Source organism: Suricata suricatta, chromosome 1 (genome assembly GCF_006229205.1).
Source record: "Suricata suricatta isolate VVHF042 chromosome 1, meerkat_22Aug2017_6uvM2_HiC, whole genome shotgun sequence".
Classification (NCBI taxonomy): Eukaryota; Metazoa; Chordata; class Mammalia; order Carnivora; family Herpestidae; genus Suricata; species Suricata suricatta.
Genome location: NC_043700.1, coordinates 102,692,076 through 102,711,551, shown reverse-complemented (window position 1 = coordinate 102,711,551; position 19,476 = coordinate 102,692,076). Strand labels below are relative to the sequence as shown.

At 39.0% G+C, this 19,476-nt stretch overlaps 1 protein-coding gene across 1 annotated transcript in view; it reads left to right on the top strand.

Moving 5' to 3' along the window:
• Positions 1-19,476, top strand: part of UGT8 (UDP glycosyltransferase 8) — an 86,640-nt gene that overhangs the window by 29,462 nt on the left and 37,702 nt on the right. The gene's annotated exons all lie outside the window — the stretch shown is intronic.

Below are 19,476 nucleotides of genomic sequence, written 5' to 3'. Positions count from 1 at the left end.
AATTAAACACAGAGTTCCCTCTATTCTCTGCCAGATAGCACAAGCACAGGTCTCCACTTCTAGATTAGGCTCAGTGAACTCAAATAAACGGGAGACCATGTAAATAGAGGTTCTTCTTTCAGCAGTCACAACGACAAAAAAGTTTATGTGCAGCAATGAAAATGAGGTAGTACCTTCAATCAAACTAGGGAGCCAACTAATTTTCAGTAAGCAGCTGTAACTCTTAATGAAATCCTGCAGTTTCATTTCAAAGATGGAAATGATTGCACTTGAACAAAGCCTGTCTCCTACCTAAGTCAGACCTAAATTCTTTTTTTCTGGCTGAGCTGTCAACAAAGCTCTGTGTTCTCTTCTCCATCCCAGTGTGGATTTTTTAGGAGCCGCAGTCACATATCTGTTGTTGTAGGGTTTCCTAAACTTGGATTGGCTCTCTGGATTTAATCTTAACATCTGATGGCATTTACCAGGAAGCAACGAGTTGTTCTAGGATTTTCTTCTTTACTGAAACTATTTCTACTCTTGAAAATCTTCAGAGCCACTCACAACAATTGTGCTAAATTATTCATTTCTAGCTCTGGTCAGTCACTATGTATCAAAAAATGTTTTTAAGGACTTGATGAAGAACAAATCCAAATTTTTCATATATGTATCAGATAAGGACAATCACTGGGCAGAATTTTCTCCTGGGGACATAATGTGATTGGAATATACAGCCTGTAGGTTTTTCTAATTCATTCATTAGAAGTATATTCAATAAATAACACATTGATATATTTTGTGTAACATGAAAAAATTAGATCTTGCCAGATTTGGGGCCCATACCAACCTAGCATTTCAAACAGACACTGCCAGTGGATGCTATGAGGGCACTGTTGTTCTCTCTGACGTCAAATATAAAGGATAGGAATTAATCTCAGCTTTTTCAGCTGATCATGAATTTATCTAAGCCAATTTTGAATCCTTAAGTATTCTCTGCCAGAGTCACTGTGTGATAAATTAGCTCCTCTTCCTGAAGGTAGCCAAAGTCAGAGTTAGAAGTAGCTTCCACAGGACCTGGTCAGCAAGTCTGCTCTTACTCCAGGGCATTCATAACATTACACAGATGAGCCCTGTTCCCTCCAGATGTTATTTTTTCTCAACCAGAGCGCTGCCCTTGTGCCTGCCTCATTTGGTTTCTGTTTGGGTGCCGTCTCCCTTCCGACTGAAAAAGAAATGAATGGATGATGAAAAGGAATGTTTTGATTAATCTTCAGTCCCTGTATATCTGTCTTGAGTTGTAGCAACTTGAAATATATAAGCACAGAATAGTATGTTATGTTTTGTTTTCTATCCACTATCCTTCATTGAGATACATACATAGCATGTGAGAATGTTTCTTTTCCTCCTATAACCCAAGCATATCTTTCCCCCAAGAGTCCCTCTCCTCTGCCCATTAGTTTCACTATTTTATTTTACTTTTAAAGCATCTTTGGAGTGATTTTGGAGCCTTATATAGGATATTACTCCAAATGTTTCCTGATTTCCATAATTTCAAGGTTGACACTGGTTTAACCTACTTTATGGGCTTCCCTATTCTTTTTTTCTCTTTGGGTGCTTTGTAATGATTCTTTCAAAGATGTGCTTTTATCTGCAATGTCCACTTTGGCTGTGCCAGTTAGGTCATGTGCACACGCACACACATGCACACACACGCAAATATGGTATGTACGTGTGTTATGTAGACCTAGGTAAGTGTATTATTTTCATTGAAAGTGTCTTACTTAGGTCATAAGTGTAAAGGGCCATTTTTCAGTTCCATATGCCACTTACAAAGATTTTCACCAGAGAGTGTTTTGGAGAATGATGTGTCTTACACTTTCAGATATTTCTTACTCTGGTGATGTTTCATATGCTCAAGAACACATGTGTTCCTTCTGGGATTTCTCTAGTAGATTTCTCTGATACGATAAACTATACCTCAGGGTTCTACAGGTTAAGGAGTTTCTCAGATGCCTGTATTATTTACAAATCATGGTTGTGACACTAAAATAATAGGACCCAGCGAGTGGCCGTTTAGAACACATGATTCACAAATAACAGCTTAATTGTTAACTGCCTTGGTATCTTACACCAGGGATGGATTAGGTATTCCAGATGTCTGGAAATGATTTGACAGTGGGATTTCATTTCAAAACCTGGGATGAAAGGCTACAGAAAATTTCTAAAGGACACTTTTTAGAAGCTTTCACAATGTTTGAGCCTAGAGAAACTCTAGAGAGCATCTAGTTCAGTTCCATTAATTTCGTTTATTTTTCTCCCCTCAAAATACAGAGAATAGTCCATTCATTTGTCACATAAGAGATTCAGTGAATTTGAGTGTCTCATCCAAGGCCATACAGCTGGTTTGTGGCACAGCCAAGTAAAATGTGGATTATTTTGCTGTGATTAGATATTCTGTCAAGATGCCTACGTCTCTTGTTACTCATTTTACTCATTTACACATTTGTGGTGTGTACAGAACTGTGCAGAGACAAATACTTCTCGACTCTTTATTTGATATTTCACAGATGGTGAGGACTTAACATGAGAGAGAGTCAAATTTTAAATCATGTGTACTCTTACGTATACTTTAGAGGTTTAATAATAGTCAGCCATTGTCCAAATGCTTTTGCTTACAAAGTTTTATATTAACATAGATTGAAGCAGTCGAGTTCATTGATAATACAATTATTTAACAAAGCATGTTAGCTATGTCCCTAACTTACCATACTCTTTCCTACCTGGCTGCCTGGAGTATGACTCCTTAAAATGTGTCACTGAAGGAGAAGAGGTCTGGAGTGGATCATATCTGCTCTATCATTGCAGGGTGGTAGAGAACATGAATACAATTGTTTTTAAAACAAAGTTTGGCTTGGGCAGGAAGGGGGTCTAGAAATAGATCCCTATTTGATTAGGTCCTTTAAGTATTAAATGTGAATGAGATAATATCTAACAGAGAGTGATTATAGCTTTTAACAGTTTTTTTAGTGGATAATAGTAATACAACTGAAGAATTGTACCTTTACTTAGAGAGTCTATTACTATTTAATTTTTTTAACACTTATTCATTTTTTGAGAGGCAGAGAGAGACAGAGCATGAGAGGGGGAGGGGCAGAGAGAGAAGGAGACACAGAATCGGAAGCAGGCTCCAGGCTCTGAGCTGTCAGCACAGAGTCCGACATGGGGCTCAAACCTTTGAACCATGAGATCATGACTTAACCGAAGTCAGATGCTTACCCGACTGAGCCACCCAGGTGCCCCTAATATTTAAAATGAACATATTTCAGGTGATAATTTTTAAATGAGTTCTCATTGTTGAAATGGTTTGGCCCTGCCAGGCAGCTGATCTCTGCCACTTTTCTGTCTCTACAGCCCCAAACCGGTTTTGCACTTAATAAATTGTACTTTAACATTGGTTTTTCACATGGCTTTCTCCCTAACTAGAGTGTGGATGCCTCAAAGAGTAGCTCCTCTACGTATTCATCTTTCTCCCCTGAGTACATGAAAAATGGTAGGCATTCGGTGAATGTTTAAGATTAAATGAACTGCATCAAATAGAAATAGTTGCCAAAAAAAAAATAGGTTTCATCTAGTCCAACAATGTTGTTGATATTATAGCCATTATCTTCTTATATCTAATTTATGTCCACATACCATCCCAGCCATTAAGAAACCAAACATTCCAGGCCAAGTTATTTTAATGAATTAGAACTCCTACATAATGTTATTCATATTGACAAAAGATCGCTATACATTACTCAGTTGGTGAACTAAATGGCCTCTACTGTGTTCCAAATATGCACAGGTTTAGTAGAGCAAATCAGTCCAGCTATTGCTGCCTTGAAAGATGTTTTGGGGTGGGTGAGGTACTCATTTGGTATGCCTCAGAGGTGCTTTAGTGACAGGCAAGGAGTATTAAGGGCATCTTCAATTCACCAGTTGTAGAAACATTTTTAATTTAGGGAAACACAGTCCTGGGGAGAGATAACAGATAAGAGATTAACAGAGATAAGAAAGAGCATGAGACCAAGGACAGGGCCATGAAATACTCACTGCTTGTCATTGTGTTATTTGCCAGAACTCTCTCACAGAGAACGGTTTTGGAGAAAATGAGATAGTGAACAACAAATTCATTAGATTAAACACTTGTGAGCAGATGAGGCCATGAGAATAAAACTGAGAAGCAAAACATTGACTTTTCATATTTCGTTTTCACTGATTCACCTATAAGCCATTCCTTACTATTATGTATGGTAATGGAAAGCTGACTTCCCGAAAAATGAATGAAGTGTCTAGGCGGAGAAATGGAACCAGAGTTGCTGGGGCTAGTAACCTTGATCCAAGATTACAGCAATTATGTGGAAAATTCCAGCCATTTAAATACTATGTTACATATAAATTATATTATCATGAAGTTATAAGCCATTTTAATACTATGTTACATATAAATTATATTATCATGAAGTATAAAGCTACAGATGGGATTAAAACCATTGTACCACATTGACTAAAATACCCACCTAAAAAACATTTTTTTTAAATGTTTATTGTATTTTCGAGAGAGAGCATGTGCTCACTTATAAGCGGGGGAGGGGCAGAGAGAGAGGGAGACAATCCAAAGTTCTGAGCTGTCAGCACAGACTCAACTTGGGGCTCTAACTCATGAACCATGAGATCATGACCTGAGCTGAAGTTGGACACTTAACTGACTGAGCCACCCAGGCGCCCCTAAAATGCTCACTTTTAAATAAGTATAATTTAATTAAATTTTATATCCTTTGTTACAAGTTCCTTATTTTGAATGCCATCACTCACAAATGACTTAGTAATCTATATAGTACTACTGTGCTGTTAGTAGCTATGTGGGAATCAGAAATTGACAACTTTAATGTTGGGAAGAGGCTAATGAATTAATTCCAATGACTAATTCTGAGCTTAAGTATTCACTACAACAGGATAGTTGGGCAGAAATGATAGATTCGCTATGGGAACTCATTAATATAAAATGTTGGAGAAATCTATTGCAGAAGTTTTATGGGTTGATCATGTATTTTGTCTTTATTTTGTGGTAAAAAAAACAGATTACCTTGCTAAATGAATCTATCCAGGTAGTATATCAGGCACCATTAGAACCATCAGTGACTTATTGTTCAGTTTACTGATATGGTGATTTTCTAAGCATCACTATAGTTTTAAATAGCTTATCAGTTGCTTCCATAAGCATTATGGGTTTACAAAGATTTCTTGATAAGATACAAGATCCAAATATAATTGAAGGTACAGAGTCTGATATGATTTTTAAACAACCTTCCTCCCTCTGCTCATTATGTACTTAAGCTTTAGGTTGCCCTACAGAATTGTTTGCGTAGATATTAATTCAAACGCTGGCCATGCTAGGGAAGTCTTTTTAACAATTATTTTTACAAATTACAATTTTTGTAATTAAATTGCTGTTGGTACCAACGTTTTGGTATGATGTTCATCATAAATGCTCTCATCGCAAGCCAAACAGTTCTGTTTTTGAAATTAGAATCTCTACAGTCTGTTGAGTTTGCCACACCTACTCCTGAGTGTAGATTTTGATGGAGAGGATGGAGTAGGTGTGAGCTTCTGAAGAGTCAGTGTCTCTGGAGACAAACTGCCTATTTTATACTTCTGTTTACGGAATTTTTTGTACTTGCTTTACTGGAGCTTGTGACAGAAGTAGCAAAGTGGAAGAACATGGGCGTTTTCAGCCAAACGGTCCTGACTTTTAACCTTGGTCTTCAGAGGGCTCTTGGATGAGCAATTCAGCCTCAGTATAGTGAGGATGGCAGTGCTTACCTCAGAGGGACCGGGGTATGGGAGCCATGGCACAGCTGGTGGTGGCCGTTGTTTCATTTATTATTGTTTTAGGAGTTCCTGTTGTCTAAGATGAGCTATAATTACTGAATCGCTATCACTTGCTGTTTTCCACATGGCACATAGAATGGTTTCAGGGGTGAAGGAGGGACTCGTAGGAAGTCTCCACAGCTTCCCCTCTACTTATTTTAGGGGTTGGCACGTGGTCCTTCTTCTTCTGTCTTGGGGATATTTATTTCTCTTTCCTTCGTCCTCTTTTCTCATCCTCTTTCTCAGAAAGAAAAGGAAAATGGTAAGTGAGATAACGCGGGCATTAGCCCATTGGAGTGTTGTAAGAAATTAGCAGAAGCAGATGGGTAGGTACATCTCAAGGGTAAGAGAATTAAGGTAGTAGCTTCCACCCTGTTCATTTTCCTGTCTGTGCTTCCCACTCCTGACAGAGGTTAGGGCAAATAAATGACCACCTGCCTTCTAGCCAGAGTCTCTCTCCAGATTCTCCTCCACACTCAGACACTGTAAACTAGATTATTAGATGAGATAGCCTAGAAACCTAAAAAAATAGAATAAGTTAATTTAAGGTTTTCTTCTAAGATCTAGAATCCGGACTCAGCAACAAATCTCAGTCTTTATCCTGACTTCTTAAAATGTCTCTGTGTCCTGACCCAGTCCCTCCGTATTGTTTGGATCAGATGCCAGGACATTTTTGTCAAAACATAGAGTGTAGGGCAGTTAACAGGTTGGGATGGGCATACTGATTTCTGACAAATTCCCAGCTGATGCTGATGCTTACGGGTCTGAGGACCAGCCATACTTTGCCGACAACTATGTGTGGTTTGTAAATTTTAATTATAGTATGTAATATATTTGGTATGAGAATGGAATTTTTTTGTGATCATTATAGGTTTTTCTCTCTTCTACACATTTATTTTTCAGCATAAATTGTGTGGTGGGTATGTGCGTATTTCAATAACCAAGAGCCCTGGTTTCCATTACACATTTGGAGAGCTTATTATGTCACACCTCTGCGTTGTGACATTAGGATGATGCTGTTGAATGATCAGCCGTTGCTTTAAGATACAGCCCTAAATAGAATGTCCACGTGCAGCTATGTTAATAACAGGTAGACTTTTCAGAACTAATACCCTCCCCTATTTTCCCTGTTTTTTTCATTCATCGCCACTATTTTCTTTTTCTTTTTTGACAACATTCTAAAAACATTTTATCCCAACTTAACATATAGCATTTGATCAAAGCAGGCTGTCATTAATTTCTTTAAGTTTCTGTTTATTTATTTTGAGAGAGAGAGCATGTACAGGTGGGGTAGGGGCAGAGAGAGAGGGAGAGAGAGAGAATCCCAAGCAGGTTCTGCATTGACAGCGAGGAGCCCGCTGTGGGGCTTGAACTCGCGAACTGTGAGATCATGACCTGAGTGGAAACTGAGAGTCAGATGCTTAACTAACTGAGCCACCGAGGGGCCCCAAAGCAGGCTATGATTTTTAAAGTCACGTTATGTAAATGCATGTTTTCTAAAATTCTAAGAAGTTATATGCCAAAATAACATTTTTTCTTACCTACAGTCTTATATCCAAAATTTAGTAGGGAGCAGAATGCCATATACTTTATGTAGCATTCTATAAATGCTTGCTACCCATTATTGACATACTATAAATACAAAATATGAGAAAGGATATATTTTTTAGTGTCATGACTTTATGTCAGCCTGCTTGCTCAGGAAATATTTTTAGGCTGTGAGAACCACTTTATCTTTGTACTTTGAAGGGGTCTCTCATAGGTTTGTAAATCCTGAACATGTACTTAAGCAAAATACTGGTTCCTGTCTGATATGCCCAGAGTCGACTTGGGGCAGGGGGTTGCTTTGCCATGGGTATTTGTAGCAAGAAAACTGGATAAAGCCAAAGAGAAATGGGCAGTAAAGTAATGGGACAAAATTTTTCAGGCACTCCTTAATCCCGAATATGTTCTAATTCCATCTGGAATCCGAGAGGTACAGAAAACACCTCCTAGCGCAGTGCCAATGAAAGATCATGTCACAAAGCACAGGGGAGATGCTGCAGGGTGCTCACAATGCCTGCATTTCCTCAGTGGCCTGTACTCAGCAACAGGAACTGGGCGCCAAAATAAAAATGATAACTCTATGCAGACCAGATCCCTGGGCATTTATGGAAGAAGGCCTATTCCTTATTTTATTTTATTATTTTATTTTATTTTTATTTTTTTATTAATTTTTTAATGTTTATTTCTGAGAGAGAACATATGTGGGGAAGGAGCAGAGAGAGGCGGAGACACAGAATCCGAAGCAAGCTCCAGGCTCTGAGTTGTCCTCACAGAGCCCCATGCGGGGCTCAAACTCACAAGGTATGATATTGTGATCTGAGCCAAAGTTGGAAGCTTAAGTGACTGAGCCACCCAGGTGCTCCAGGCCTATTCTTCAAACCTTGGACACAAAGCAGAGATCCTCCCTACAATCCGAAGCAATTGTGCTACCAAATGAGGCACAGAATGGGCCAGAATGGGATGGATACGTGTACCTCCGCCATTTTCCTTTGGCTTTCTGTCAAGGTATATTTTTGTAAAGCAGCATTTATTGCTATTAAAGGGACCACTTTTAGTAGAAGATTCAAGAATTCTGATTCTATCCATATAATTAGTCTGTTAACAGAGCATTCATTACAGAAAGTGCTGTAAGATAAAGGTGCCATGGGATATGAAAGAGAGAAGAAAAGAAAGAGGGGGACAGAGAGGCATGTGTTCCTTTTCCTTAAAAAGTTTGCTTCAGAGAAGAATACCTATTAAAATGCACATTTACATATAATCAGATTATTTTATATGGTAGCTTTTTAAAAATTTTTATTTTATCTATTTTTGAGATATAGAGAGAGACAGCAGGAGCAGGGGAGGATCAGAGAGAGGGAGATACTGAATCTGAAGCAGGCTCCAGGCTCTGAGCTAGCTGTCAGCACAGAACCGGATGCAGGGCTTGAACCAACCCACGAACCGAACCATGAGATCATGATCTGAGCTGAAGTCAGACGCTCAACCGACTGAGCCACCCAGGCGCCCCCTATATGGTAGCTTTTTGACAGGATAGCCTCTCAGGACAATTGTGTTCTGATGCAAGAGAGGAAACCTTTATGCTATGTTGAAGGTGTTATTTACCTTTGATTTGCTTCTGCTTTTTTTTTTTTCTGATTTTTCTTCTGCTTTTTAGATCAAATATTTTCAAATATATGATATACTAAAGATAAACTTACAAAGTAAGCTGACTTGATTTTACACTTCTTTGACTATCACAACAACTTAATAAATGTCTGTTGAATTTTCTTTTCCTCTTGTTTTTTTTTTTAATGTTTATTTATTTTTGAGAGACAGAGCATGAGCAGGGAAAGGGCAGAGAGAGAAGGAGACACAGAATCTGAAGCAGGCTCCAGGCTCCTAGCCGTCAGCACAGAGCCTGATGTGGGGACTCGAGATCATGCTTGAGTTGAAGTTGGCTGCTTAACCGACTGAGCCACTCAGGCGCCTGTCTGTTGAATTTTCTATCCCTAATTCAAGTTAGAGAAAAGTTCTTTTAATCACAGTTGACAATATTTAATTTGCATAGAGCTTTCAGAAGAGCACTAGGTTCTGGGGTGCCTGGGTGGCTCAGCCAGTTGAGCATCTGAGTCATGATTTCAGCCCAGGTCATGATTCCAGCGTTGTGATAGCGAGCCCTGCGTCAAGCTCACGCTGAGCTTCGATCCTGCTTATGATTCTCTCTCTCTCTCTCTCTCTCTCTCTCTCTCTCTCTCTCTGTCTCTCTCTCTCTCTCCTTCGCCCCTCTGCCCCTCTCTCTTGCTCACGTGCACACTCTCTGTTTAAAATAAAATACAAATAAGAATCTTATTTTAGATTCTAAAAAACTGAAAATTTTCAGAAAGAGTAATGGAGGAAGGCAAACTCTTTGAGAGCAGAGATCCTGACTCATCTTTCTTATGCCACCCACTTCCATACCTAGTGTCACAGTTCTCTGCATGTATAAGCCCTAGTATATATTTTTTGAATCAATGTAAGTTCCAATTGTAAAAGCCTATGTATTTGCCCAATTCATCTTGCAAAAATGAGGTGAAATTGTTTTTATGTTATAGATTCCCAGAGCTTTTATCAGTGCAAAGCAGCTCAAGTGGCAGGACAAATTATTACTAAAGCTTTGAGGCTAAATAAATTTCCGGACTACCAGTTCCAGGCCATCATGAGGAGCAGCTAAACCAGTTTGACATTTTCTGTTTCACTGTGAGGTCCTTTGAGGACGTTTTCGTGTGTGTGGCAATGAGACATCCCTGCATACCACGAAGGGATGGCCATTCAGAAAAGGGATAGAGAGCTATTTGGTTATGCATTCAGTATGTATTATTGAGAGCCTAAAAGGTACCAGGCACTGGACTAGCAATATTAAGTGTTTGTGCCACCTAGAGTCCAATGGGAGAAATGATTAGTAAAGATGTAAATAAATTAATAAGATCCATGATGTCAGCACTAAAGTGTTGTGAAGGAAACCCTACAGGGTGCATTGATGGAGACAAAGGAGTCTCTCAGAAGATGAAGTAGGGCTTCCTGAGAGGTTGGAGCCATGGGAGGGGAACATTCCTGTCAAGGTACAGACCGTCCAAGGTGCATTCTGAAGACCTGAGAAAGTTCAGTGAGGTTGCAGAGTGGAAGGCAGGGGCTGGGACACGGTGGCTCCTGTGAACATTGACAGCTTAGAAGAGATCATCCCTCAACAGCCCTTGGACGCTGTAAGCGATTTGGATTTTATTCCATGCGGTTATGTGATTGGGTTTTCTTTTAGAAAGAATTGTTCTGGTTACTTTGTGGAGAAAACTTGTTGGAAGGGGAGAGGGAGGACAGAGGGCCAATTCAGTGAATGTTGCCATAACTTAGGAAAGAGGTGGGCTGGTGAAAAGAGGGGTGTTTCCAAGTTTATTTGGAAGGTAGAATTAACTGGGGTGAGGTTGGGTGAAGGGGGTTCTAAGAAAACAGCAGGTTTCCTGCTTGAGTAACTAGTCAAAGGCATTTCCTTAAACAGAAAGGCTGAAGGAGGAATGGGTTTTTGAGAGAAAAGGCACCATTCAGTTTGGACACATTGAATCTGAGAAACCAGGGATCTGTGAGTATAAATGTCAGACTGACCTTTGGAGATATGAGCATAGAGCTGATAGGAAAAGTCAGGGCTGGGTATTCAGATGTGGGGTTCATCTTCCCAGAGACTGGACTAAAGCAGTAGGAATAAATGAAATTACTTACAGAGAGGCGTGGAGCGAAAGGAGGACTTTGGTATGAGCCAACAACACTCAGCCATGTACAGGATTTGTAAAGGAAGACGAGTCGTCAAGAACTGAGGGAAGTGAAGAATATCCAGGAAAGAGTGATGTTTTAGAATCTAAGAAATGAGTGTTTGTTTCAAGAAGGGAAAGTCCAGTTATCACTATTGCAAAATTGGGTGTTTCCACATGTTAGTTGGAGACATACAGGAGTCCTACGTCACTGGACAATTTTAGTTGTTTACTGAGTAGATAAATAGCAACAAAAAACTAAATTTATGCTCTCTTTTAACATTCTCCTACATCTGCTGCCATCGGTCCATTGGTAAAGTAGAAAGAATGCTCACTTGGAACCAGGAAAATACACATATTCAAGGTCTCCAGGAGTTCTTGGGAAGATCACTTTATCTCTCTGGGTCCCTGTTCTTTTATCATTGAACTCTGGGCAGGTCAGTGGGTGGGATTGGATTAAGTTTCTTCCACTTCAGTGATGGCATGAAATGGAACATTTTGAGCAACATACATACATTAAAATATAGATTATATCCTTAAACCATTTTGATTTCTGGTGCAGTTATGTTGACAGAACTGAAGTCAGGCAGACTCTGTGTGGGTGTGGACTGCATAGTTCATGGAAGTGCCGGCTCACAGAGGATGGGAAAGGGGTAGCTATAGGAAAGACTTTTTACAATTTATATGTTAGTGAAGCTTTGATTTTTCTAGTAAATCATAAGCAATCATTAGAAATAGTATTAAAGTAAGTAGGTTTTGGCTTATAAAAAATTTATGATTAAAAACTCAAGCCATCATTGTTTTTATTTGCACAATACAGAAAATGCAATTTTTCCAGAGACTATAATTGAATTACCACTTTTAGGTGGACAGTTTTTTTCTTCTTAAACTGTAATCTCAAAGAGAATTTTGAGACACATCACAAGTCATATATATAAGTTGGTTTCTTCTCACTTGAAAAATTCTTTCAGCTTTTTATGGTAGATAATTTGTGAATAGATTTTGTAAAATGTGTTTCTTCTGAAAGGCAAAATTGAAATGATAGGAAAGTACTTAAAGCCTTGCAGATTTAATTATATTTTGATAAAGTTCGTACTTAGTTGAATATTATATAGAGTTGGAAAAAAGGAGGGAATTGGCCCACTATGCTGTCAAAGTTTAGGGAAGGGCATAAAAACTAGCCTTAGTTAGAAATACCTAAGATTTAGGATAAGTGATCATTCGAGGCACTTAGTACTAACCTGTTGTATTTTACTGTGCCTACTGAACTGCGTTTGGTTTTCTTTTTGCAACTTACAGTTCTTTCAGTTAAACCTTAGGTAATTTGCTTCATAAATAAAACTTCAAATGAGATCTATTTACAGGATTTTTACCATATAAAGGGTAGAAATTTATACTGACACATGTAATTTGGGTCACTTCTGTTATGGGAGAGAAAAATCTCCATTGCTTTTTAGCTATTTAGAAATGTTGGATGTTATCAGAAGAAAGTTAGGAAAGAGCGAAGTTATTTATGTGCTATATTATGTACAACTTTTTTTCAGGTGAATACAGAAAAGTTCTTTTTTCAAAAATATATGGGTTTCCTTTAATAATGTTTCAATGTAGATAGCTCATCCTTCTAGACTTGCTTAGTAATAAGGTCTTTTTATTAAAAATTATGATGATTTAATGATGATCCACATGTAATATGTTTGATGTGAGCTCAATCAAATGAGTTACTTCAGCTTGGTTTTTCTTTTAGTTCAAATAGCTTTTCAACAGAGTTGATAACTACTACATATCTGTTAGCTTTATTAACATGTTATATATAACTGCTGTTTATATTGGTAACTTTACTTATGTCAGCTGAATAGGGCCTCGAAAGTTTTGTATCCAGTATTTGAGTACTTTTGTTTTTCTCTTTTAAAAAGTCAGTATTAGGCACTACTGGTTACTACCAGCTGAAGCCTCACACAGCTGTGTATTTAGCATTTAATCATGCTAAGAATTGCTAATTAGAACATCAAACTGGACAAAGCGTACCCAGTAGAGTTGATACAATACCATTTTTGTTTGAAAACCATAAATAAATAATCTTTGCACATTACTGGTTTCATTAATAAGCATTTGTGTCGAGTATGTAAAACAGGCAATCTTTAACTAAATGTTTTAACCTGCTAGGAATAATTTAGCAATATCATCCTTTCCCCAAACTTTATAATCTCTCTAAAGTATGGTCAGCCTTAGGAAAAAATTGCCACAGTTAACATGTGGCCTTTCTCTTTGTGTTCCTCACTTTGTTTATTTGCTCCATGTCAGCAGTGGCCCCCACCAGCCCGACTGCCCCCCAGCCCCCGCCACCCAGAATCTTTCTACCCTTCTCCTCCCCTCTGCTTTGCTTTACCCCTAATCCGACCCCTGGGGCCAGCAACGCCTCCGTACCACTCAGTCAGCCTTAACCGTGGCTCAGCCTGCCTGATGTTCCCAAACCCCCATCTCATGTTCTTTTACTAAAACCACCTTGTTTCTAAATATCAGATGCAGTTAGCAGTAGCAAAGATCAGGTCTAAGAAATTTGTTGAGTGCTGTGTTAATGGCCTATAGCAATTTAACGTATTACCTTTCTAGGGGTCGTGAATATTTTATACTGAAATTGGAGGTCTAGTGACAGTAAAGACATAAGTCAGAAGAATCAATAGCAGTAGTGTAATTAGTCTGGTTAGTAAAAGGCAGAGGTAATGGTTCCCAGGGATGAAGGGCACACTGTGTATCCTTAATATCAGTTCTTACTGCTCATTCGAATGGGTGATTATAATCTTCACTTTTTTTGACTTTTTAAGTTTATTTTATTTTATTTTATTTTTTAATGTTTTTTATTTATTTTTGATACAGAGAGAGACAGAGCATGAGAGGGGGAGGGGCAGAGAGAGAAGGAGACACAGAACTGGAAGCAGGCTCCAGGCTCTGCGCTAGCTGTCAGCACAGAGCCTGATGCGGGGCTCGAACCCACGAACGTGAGATCTGACCTGAGCTGAAGTCAGAGGCTTAACCGACTGAGCCACCTAGGCGCCCCTTAAGTTTATTTTTTATTTATCTTGAGAGAGAGGGGAAGAAGAGAACCAGTGCGGGAGGGGCAGAGAGACGGAGGAAGACAGAGGATGGCAAGCAGGTTCTGTGCTGACAGCAGAGAGCCGGATATAGAGCTCCAACACATGAACTGTGAGGCCCTGGCCTGAGCAGAAGTCAGAGGCTTAACCAGTTGAGCCACCCAGGTGCCCCTGGGTGATTATACTTGTAAGGGTTCAAACTTTTTCTAGGGAGGAGGAAATGCTGCATTTTTAGTCTTTTTCAGCACTGGATCTCACAGTCATTGTGAGGTCTGAAAGAACAGGAACGCTCCCGGGCCTGACATGGTGGTCATAAAATGCCTGCTGACCATTCTTGGAGACTGGACTTTCCCTTTTCTGCTTTGAGGATTAAATAGGCCAGACAAATAACAATACTGCACTGAGAAGCTGAGGTGTGCAGAAAATATTTAAATTCATTCTGAATGTTTAAATGGCACAGATTTTGTTAAAAATGTGTTTTCATTTAGAAATATGCATTTGGGGAAGTAATAAGGTAATGATTGAAACTCAACAAGCACACACTTCTTAGTAGTGGTGCTGTTGCTGTTAGTAACCTTTGTAGACCACCTCTGCTCCACTAACTCATCTAGTCAGCCCTGTGTCTCTGCAGTGGCAGAAGTGTCCTGGGATTCAGGAGGCTGGAGTGTTTGTCCCCTGTCTGCCACTTACTCGCTTTGTCTTTGTGAGACTTATCCGTAAGAATTTCTCAAGTGCAGTTTTCTTATTTGTAAAAGAGAATTTTTGCCTATATCAAAAATGTTCACTGAAGATCAGTTTAAATAACATTTGTAGGTATCTGTCAATTATAGAGGTTTATATAAAAGTAAAGGATTACTGGAGCATTATGTAGGAACCATACATTATGAATTTTGAAAGGTACGTTATTTACCTAAGATGGACTGCACTTCTTTCAGGGAACATGTAGTGGAGATCTGAGTTCGGATGCCATTTCTTTTACTAACTCCAATTGCAGACAGGCTCTTTCTGGCAGTCTTATTCATCAGGATGACAACCAAGAGCTAAAAAATCAAGTCAAAAGGACATTTGAGAAGCCAAAATCAATGCCAAAATGTCCAGGAACTAAAGTTCATTTACTTGACTCACAATAGATACCCTTAGCTCTTCTTCTCCCAGAGTTAATTCACTCTTAATTACGTACCTTCAAAAGAGCTTGGTTTTTTTTTTTTCTTCTCAAGCCCATTAAATGAATAAGATTAAAAGAGAAATAAGATTAAAAGAGCAAATAAGTTTTTGAGATAGGCATGCTGAAAACAGTGACAAGTGACCATTTGATAACTTGAGACCCTTCCAGAAGAACTGTAGGAAGACTGTAAGTCACTCAAACAGCATAGCCCTCTTGGGCCACTTTGTGTTGTAGACCCTGAGGATGTTTCTCTGTTACAGTGACACAAAGTAGAATTGGGTTCATGTGTAATCAGGGACTTAAGTGCATAGAGTGCTTTATAAGTACTTTCACCAAAAGTAGACCCTAAAGAGCATGTAAACTTCAGGATCCAGAATGATACAGTTCACAGCAGGCTTCAGGTATTTGTGTCTGCTCCCAGGCCAAGGTATCCAGAAATGCTTCATCAAGATAGGCCAAGTTTATTAACTATTATAATAGTTAAGGGGCCAAACTAACCTTTAGAACTATAAGCCAAAATATGTAACCTCATATGTCCCTTCTACCAGATTAATATTATGTTTTAAAACCCTGCCAGATTCCTGCAACCAGTTTTCCAATAGAATATAAATGATGTAGATTTAGAATAACATGTGGTACTTGCTTTATTCACTTGAAAACACCAAAATGCTTTTATCATTATGATCTGACCATAAAATAATGCTTAGAAATATTTAGGTCATTTTTCATTTTTTTAACAAATATGCATGGAGCCCTTTCCTAAATTCAGAGACTACATTAGCTCCTGGGACCACAGGGTCTAGCAAAAAGAGCCTTATGTCCTCAGGGAATTTAAGTCTTCTGGGAAAGACAGATATGAAACTTATAATCACATTCAATGACATTTGGAAGTACTCTGGAAATGCCAGGCACCTGGAGAGTTTGGCTTTAGAACCTAAGGATAAGGAACAGGGTCCACCAGGAGCTTTTTACCTTAGGGTCGTAAGGATGTTCCACTATAGTTTTTCTGGATCTGGGCTATGGAAATGCTTCCTGAGTAAGACCGTTGCTTCATAGCAAGACCCTTTGGGACCCCAGAACCAAAGCTCCTTGAGAGGAATAGGAAGGAAACCCCCAGATTAGCCACATTTTGAGGGGCAGTCATCTGTTTTTCTCTCCCCACCCGCTCCCCTTCATCTCTGTTTTCTTTTCTTTTGCCATCATTTCTGTAATTTATTGATGGTCACCATGTATGAGGTGCTATGCGTTCTCCCATTTAAAAGTCATCTCTTTGACAGAGAGCACGGACCTGCTGCTACCACGGAGGGTAATTCTTTGGTTCATGCTGAGTGTTCTCTACTTATCGGAGAGTTATTCCCTCCCACAAACTGCTTATTTGGGCAATGAATTCTCTTTCACGTTTCACGATTTCACTGAATTTTATAGATGGTTTGTCACCAGCACTTCCATACTCAGATTCAGCTGTCATTCTTATATATCTCTTAAACCACAGAGGATTTTTTTAGCTTCCTTCCCGTGCTCACTGAGGATTTCTAGGACTCTCAGACTTTTCTAATCTTATGATCTTGGCTGAGAAAAGTGCTTTATCCTTACAAAAGAAAATGCCCTGTCTGCTTCATACCTATATCTTTGCTTTATTTATTCATTCATTCACTTATTGAGCAATCTCTGTTGAGTGCCTGCCATGTGCAAGGTACTCCATTATGTGCTGGGAATGCAGAATAAAACAGCAGAGTCTGTAAAAGTCCAAAGGATCTTAACGTGCAATCTGTTAGGTTCTATAGCCTGGTGGAATCCTACTGCTAGTTCCCGTGACAAAAGAAAACCTCCAGTGGGAATAAAGGCCAGCAGTCTCTGGTGCTCTGCGACCCTCTTTATCAGACTCTGTTCACTCATTTCATCCATTCATGAATTCTGTCACCAAATAGTTATTTAGGGTTAGGTATTGTTCTTAATGCCATGGCTAAATGGAATATTACCCAGGCCCTCCATTCAGGGAACCGGAAGAGCTTGCCATCCCCAAACCTGATGTTGTGGGCATTCTGGTGTCTCTGGAGCTTCTGTTTAACTTTTGTGTTCCCATTATGCCTAGACACACTGTTAAGGCAGAGAGTCTGAGATTTTGTGCTTGAAAGTAGTGCCAGAAAAGGCAGTCTTGCTGGACTCTAGGTCATTTGGAATGAAGAATCTGCATCCTGTAGTCTTTCCCACTTCTCTGCTTTACCTTTTCTTCATTTCTTGTTTCTTGACTTTTCCTTTTGAAAACCATCTTCATTGGAACTGACCTAAGCAGGCCTCCTGGAACAAGAATAGACACAGACCTTAACACAAGGCAAACCTGTGTTTTATTTTTATTTTTTAAATTTTTTAATGTTTTATTTATTTTTGATACAGAGACAGAGCATGAGAGGGGGAGGGTCAGAGAGAGAAGGAGACACAGAACCAGAAGCAGGCTCCAGGCTCTGAGCTAGCTGTCAGCCCAGAGCCTGACACGGGGCTCGAACCCACGAATGTGAGATCTGACCTGAGCCGAAGTCGGAGGCTTAACCGACTGAGCCACCCAGGCGCCCCAAGGCAAACCTGTGTTTTAATTAATAGTTTTAAGTTATAGGGAAAGTTATTTAATTTTTCTGAACCTCAACTTCTTTATCCATGAAATAAGAAAAACAATTTTGCTGTAAAACTAAATAAAGTAGGGGCACTGGGATGGCTCTGTCGATTGAGCATCTGACATTGGCTCAGGTCATGATGTCAGGGTTCATGAGTTGAAGCCCCACATCGAGCTCACTGCTGTTAGCACAGAGCCCCCTTCAGATCCTCTGCCCCCCTCTCTCTCTCTGCCTCTCCCTCGCTCATGCTCCTTCTCTCTTTCTCAAAAATAAATAAATAAATAATACAATAAAATAAAATATGAAAATAAAAACTAAATGAGGTAAATTGTAAGCACTGGCACACGTGTTTTTAGTTGCCTTGTGGTATCTCCCAGAGACTGCTGTTGAGAGGAAGTGGAGCTCACCGCTAAACACTGAACTGGAGTGGAGATAATGGGCGCTTTATTGGATGCATAAAACACAAGTTGTTGACTTTCCTTTTGTGTGACCTTTAGTGCATTTTCCCTTTCACTATTATGATCTCATAGATTGATAATTTTCATGTAGAAAGACACTAGAAGAGAAAAATTCCTAAGAATTTTTCTTAGAAGAGAAACATTCCTCAGGTACCCACTTATGTAATATTTTTCAAGAAGAATAAAGTTTCAGTTGTTGACCCTACTGAATATTAGCTGCCATCCAAAATAAATAGAATATTAAAAAACAAAATATTAAGAAGTAAACCAATATACATGGGTCATATATATCAGTAATTTCTAACCCCAACATGGGGCTCAAACTCACAGTCCCAAGACTAAGAGTCACATGTTCGACCAGCTGAGCAGCAGGCACTCCTGTATTGCTGGATTTTATTCAGTTTAAAGTTCTGTCTTAGAAAATATCTCCAAAAGGACAGGGTAGCCTCATCTTAAAATTGTGAAGCCTTGGTTTTTGTGACACTTTAATTATTGTTGTCAGTCTTAGCGTGATTTCTGTGGAGAAATTCTGCTAAGCTTTTGATGTTGCTATGTTCAAAACCTGACAGGCAAAATCTAAATTTAATACCTAAAATTAATAGCCTTTAGAAAGGCTAAGGATGAAGTTTTAACTAATAATTTATAATTAATCTTTGTCAACTAATAATCAATTACTGAAAAAGAACCACACAAGGCCCACCATTGGTAATTGCTATTTTCATAAATAATAATGTTATCTTAAAATACGGTGTCATTATTAATTTGTCCTTTCCCTTTTTCCAACCTTCTAAGTGATATGTCCCTCTTTGCTCACTTTGCTTTTATTTCCACAAACAAAGCAATACTTGAATTTGGGTTATATTGAATTTTGGTCTGGTTACTGTCCTATATGACATAATCATAGGTTCCAATTTATACAAGTGGTGAGAAAGTTGTCTTAACAATTTCTAAAATACTAGGTCTATA